Below are 6,076 nucleotides of genomic sequence, written 5' to 3'. Positions count from 1 at the left end.
TGCAAAGTAAATGTGTGGTTTGGTAGCCAACAGTGTCTACATCTCTGTACTCAAAAGTCCCGTGCTCTTTTAACTTTATCTCATCAGATTTATTTTTATTGCTTGGAAATGGAAATAGAGCTAGAATTTATTCATTTATTTAGAAACCATTTATTGAGAATCTACTCTTTACCAGACAATGTGGTAGGGGTCCTGGGCCTTCAATGATTAATAGATACTGTTCTTGTCTTTAAGGAATATATTATCAATGAAGGAAGGCAGGACCTGAATGAAAATGTTTTAAATGTAGGTCAACATCTAAATGCAATTGTACTGAAAAACTGAACTATAGGATTTTAGAGTGAAGCAGCAATTACTGCCTTCAATTGGTATTCGATATTAAAAAACTAAAATGCGTGTATCACCAGTTCAGTATCTACTAAGGAAACCTGCCCTCAATAGTTTGGTAATGATGCAATGTTCTTGCAGTGTGTATTAACATACGGGCAGCTGGAATCCCTATTTTTGGTGGAATGTGGAGGACAATGTGTTGGAAATGTGGCAGCTGAATTTGTGTGCATGGTCATATTAAGCTCAGATCGAGTTACATACATTAGATTCTTTTGATAACAAACTATATTCAGGAACTTTAAGGCATCCTGGTGAATAGTCCTCTTGGGATATTGGCCAATTTTGGATCACCATATTAGGCTTACTACTTAACATTACTCTGTTCTTTTTCTTTAGTATATATTCTTTTTTGTGCCCTGTAGCCAGAATGCTTGTAATTGGGGGCATGAAGTTGCTCATTGACCCCGAGTGATTATATTTTAGAGGAGTCTAACAAATTATTAAAATTAGTCTCAAATTTGAGGGGCACCTGGGTGGCTCAGTGGGTTAAGCCTCTGCCTTTGGCTCAGGTCATGATCCCAGGGTCCTGGGATAGAGCCCCGTATCGGGCTCCCTGCTCAGCAGGGAGCCTGCTTCCCCCCAACCCCTACCCCCTCCTCCCTCTTTGCCTACTTGTGATCTTTGTCTGTCAAATAAATAAAATCTTAAAAAAAAAAGTCTCAAATCTTTTTAGACATCAAGACTCAGGCTAATAAAGGATTGCATTTGTAATACAAATACATGGAATAGTAAAACAGGTTTGGCTTAAGAATTTTTCAAAATATTTAATATGAATAAGACACAAAAGAGTATAAAGCATAGTATAACAAATATCCTTGTACTTTCCACCCAGTTAATTAAAAAGTTAACCGTTTATTTCTAAGGATTTTATTTACTTGTTGTAGACAGAGAGGGACAGATAGCTCGAGCTGAAGGGAGGAACAGAGGGCGAGGGAGAGAATCTCAGACTCCCCTATTATGTTTTGGCAGTATTTACTCCACTGTTACGTATGGCAGTATTTGCTGCTTTACTCCACTGTTGTGTTCCACTGAGTGTGGAGCCCGACAAGGGGCTCAATCATGGGATTCTAAGATCATGACTGGAGTTGAAACCAAGAGTCAGATGCATAACTGAGCCACCCAAGTGCCCCCAAAGTTTGTTTTTAAATGCATATTTACTCTTTTTTGTGGTTAAAAACTAGGACTTCCAATCTAAATCTTGACAATGAATCAGGAATAAAATTAAGAAGAAAGGTCTATTTCCCGCCTCTATTTAATCTTAAAGAGGAGTTACTTATTTTTTTGAGTACTGTATGGCTTTTGTAAAATATTTGTGCGTTATAAAAAAAATCAAATAATACAGAGAAAGAAATAAGCATCTGAAACTCTACAATCAGAGAAAAGTATAGTTGACATCGAGAGATTTCTTAGGCGTATAACATGTGGGAATATGTATGCATTTTACATAAATGCGTTCATACTATTCATTCTACTCCATAAGTTATTTCTCCCCTGCATCTCCTTCCTGCTACTACATGTAGTAGACCTCTTTCCATTTAATCTTGTTTTTTGTCTTTTTTTTTTTTTTTTTTGAGGGGGGAGAGGGTGAGAGTGGAGGGAGAGGCAGAGTGCGGGGGGGGAGAGAGCGCGTGAGAGTGAGAGAGAGAATTCTGAGCAAACTCCATGCTCAGTGAAGAGCCTGATATGGGGCTCAGTCTCACAACTCTGAGATCATGACCTGAGCCTAAATTAAGAGTTTGATGGTCAACCGACTGAGCCAGCCAGGTGCCCCGGACATCTTTCCATTTAAAAAAGAAAAGGATTGGGTGCCTGGATGGCTCGTTCAGTTAAACCTCTGACTCTTGATTTCAGCTCAGCTCATGATCTCATGGTTCATGACCTCAAGCTCCCTGATGGGCTCTACACTCAGCAGGGAGTCTGCTTGAAGATCTCTCCCTTGGCTGCTCCCTGGCTTGTGGGTGCACTTTCTCTCTCTCTCAAATAAATAAATCTATCTTTTAAAAAGATGAAAAAAAGAATCTACATCAATTTTAATAGAAATATAAATGATTATTTTCTTATATCATGATGGCTTAACAAGGCCCCCATCCATGGATATTTACATTTCCAATTTTTCCATATTGTAATCAGTATGTTAATGAATGAGTCCTATGCATAGTTTTGTTTTTTATCCTTTTAAAATATTTCCTTGGGTAAATTCTGAACAATGGGCATGGGAGATTGCCAGTGGCTGTATTTTTTCCCCTCATTGTATCTGTGCCCTTTGTCATGTTCCTTTTCAGAACTCTTCCACCGTGAGCAGGATGAAATGTCCCAGCTTTGGGCTCAGAGGTCTTGCTTTGGCCAATAGGATTTTAGGAATATGGTGCAAGCAGAGTCTTGAAGTGTTTTTGCAACCGAGTCTCTGCCATTGCCATGAGAAGGACATTTCTAGCTAATCTGTCTCCAGAAGAGTGAAAGCAGAACTAGCCCAGTTAACTGGATTCAGTAAAGCTCTGCTAAACCAGAGCCACCTATCCAACTCACAGACACTTGAGAGAACCCGGTGAGATCAGCAGAACCACATAGCCAATCCACAGTGATGAGAGCACGGAACGATTGTCTGTGTATGCCAATCAGGATTTGTGGGTGCTAGTTACAAAACATTAATGCGACAATAGATAATTGATACAGTGGGGTTTGGTTATTTACTTTTTTATTGGTACATGTATTGATTTGTAGGGTTTTAAAAATTTTTTTTCTGGACTTTTTTCAAGGTGATGAATGCAATTTAGCAGAAGTGATTTTGTACATTGATAAAAGTAAAAGAACCAAACAAACAAGCAAAAACTACCGTGGTGGTTTACAGACCTCATTCCTATGCTTTTGCATTTATCTTGGCTATTTATTTTTCATGTATATGAAAATCATTTTAATTGTAAAAAGGAAGATGAGGGATTATTCAATTATAGAAAGAAAATAGAAACGTTAAATTACTAGGAAAAAGGAAAAATCACCAATTTGATAAACCAAATTTATTTATTTATTTATTTATTTTTAAGATTTTATTTGTTTATTTGACAGAAAGAGATCACAAGTAGACAGAGAGGCAGGCAGAGAGAGAGAGAGGGAAGCAGGCCGAGAGCCCGATACGGGACTCGATCCCAGGACCCCGAGATCATGACCCGAGCCGAAGGCAGCGGCTTAACCCACTGAGCCACCCAGGCGCCCCAAAACCAAATTTATTTTTAAAGTTGGCTTAAAAGATCATTAATATACATATATTTGTATCCGTGTAGTTAACTCTTACAAGTGGTATAGCATTTTGGTCTGACCATTATTCTAAATAAATTTAAGGCCATACTCTGGCCTCATTTTTCTAGCCCTGTACCCAGGGCTCCATATTAATATTTATGTTGAACTAATAGAAAGTTTTGTCCATTCTCACTTTAGACTTTAAAATGAGATCATTAGTTCCTATCAGTTAAGCAGAATTGAATTTCATTGCATATTCAGTCCAATTATCCTTGAAATCCACCAATAATCCCCAAACCTCATCTGAGTAATTAGTATCCATATATTCTATACCAAGCCTTCCACTCAGAATTATAATTAAGAAATAAGATAGACATTTTACATTTTCATGTCTTTTTCTTTTTAAAGATTTTATTTATTTATTTGACAGAGATCACAAGTAGGCAGAGAAGTAGGCAGAGAGAGGGTGGGAGGCAGGCTCCCTGCTGAGCAGAGAGCGCAATGTGGGGTTTGATCCCAGGACCCTGGGATCATGACTAGAGCCGAAGACAGAGGCTTTAACCCACTGAGCCACCCAGGCGCCCCACATCTTCACCTTTTTGTCCCTTCTCACCACTTTGTCTTGATTCTTTTAGACTATTCATTGTGCCTGGCTTCTGAAGCTTTCCCATTCAATAAGAGGGATCTCAGTATGATCTAGCACTTCAACGACAACCTCAAATCACCACGTTCCCTCATCTGTTTATCCTTCCTCTGCAGCTCGCCTGCCAGCCCCTCCACCTAGGGCAACCCAGCTTGGCTCCAGACGTTCTTCTTCCTATCTACCATCTACAATGCCATTGGTTATTTTTCCAAAATGCTATCACATTCCACCCCTGATTAAAAACATCCATTGAATCTCTTCTGCCTACAAATTCTGAGCATGGCATCCCAGCCCTTTCACAATCTGTTGGCCACCTGTTTTCTGGGTTCATTTTCTGCTTCTGGCTGTGGGGAACAGAAGGAGCTAAAGGGGCAGCTGGGGTAGAACTGGTGGTCAGTCAAAGCTGGGTGAGTGTGACCGTTTGTGACATTCCAGACTGGTACCACATTCTAGGGGATTGCGCTCTGGAGGAATAAGGGCACAGTTTGAAAGTGTAGGACGGTGTCTTAAACTGGATTTCCCCTAATTTTCCCTCAAGTTCCTGCAGAACTTGAGATATGTTTGTGTGAGGTCAGTTTATTAGGAAATATGGTCTCAGGGAGCAGGGATAGAGCGTGGAGAAATGAAACTGGAAGGGAGGAGAAGCCAATACAAGGACGTGTTGTTGAGTTGAATGAGTGCTAGAGGCATCTTGTGTTGGATCCAGTGTGACTTCCCGAGGAGCCTCATGAAATGCACCTAAGGACTGTTTTCTTGGTGGTGATGCAAGAGGGAAGGATTACTCCTTGACTTCTGATCAATCATGATCAGAATCATTCTGATCATGAATGACTTTGCTGATGTTAACTTTCTTGTACATCTGGATTAAGAATTCCAAGTGACTTGGAAGACATCTTGGCTTAGCCTCAAAAGAATCCCTGGGCCGAAAGAAAGTGGTATGCAGGGGGGCTTAAGGGAGGGTGTGCTCTAGCTGCTCTGGGACAAAGGAGATCAAAGAACTAGTAACCATAGAGAATGAGTAGTGCAGCAGCTGCTAAAGGAAGAGGCAGGATTAAGAAGACTGTGAAATGTGCACAAGAAGCCTATGATTCTGGGGGTAATATGCTGAGCTGGAGTCATTGAGGGAAACCCAGCTAGAACAATGAGAAGTCAAGTTGGACATGAGCAAGACCTCTGCTCAGATCCTTGCTAGTTGCTCATGACTGAAGTCCTTATACTTTCCCACAAGGACCTGACATGATCTGTTGTCCCCTTTACCTGTCTGACCTCATTTCCATCTTCTCTTCCATCGCTTACTCCTTTCTGCCAACACCGGTCTCCTTGCTGAGGTTCTAACATGTTCCTGCTTTAGGACATTTGCCTAGGGCTCTGCATGAGGAGGCACTCTCCATGATAAATGTCAGAATCTGTCTGACATTTATCTGACATCTGGAGGTCTACCTCTTTCTTCCTTAACGTCTTTGTTCACATGCCACTCTTCCAAGGAGTTTTAGCCTGATCACCTATTAGAAATGGCACCCTTCCTTACTCTCCTCATGCTCCTTACTTTTCCCATTTCCCATAGCATTTCATCACCTCTTAACATACTATAAAGTTTACTTCCTTCTTAAGTTTATTATTATTTTTTCTCCCTCCCTCTACAGAAGGCAAGCTCCACAAGGACTGTCATTTTTGACTGGTTTGTTGGTAAATGCATCCCAAGTACCCAACACATAGTTGGTGCTCAACAATGTTTAATTTTTGAATAAGAAAATAAAATAGCGGAAACAGTTAACAAAACCAAAAGACAACTGACAGAATGGGAGAAGA

The sequence above is a fragment of the Enhydra lutris genome, unplaced genomic scaffold (assembly GCF_002288905.1).
Source record: "Enhydra lutris kenyoni isolate GAN:26980312 unplaced genomic scaffold, ASM228890v2 scaffoldscaffold39, whole genome shotgun sequence".
In the NCBI taxonomy this organism is placed as follows: Eukaryota; Metazoa; Chordata; class Mammalia; order Carnivora; family Mustelidae; genus Enhydra; species Enhydra lutris.
This window is presented reverse-complemented; position numbering follows the sequence as displayed.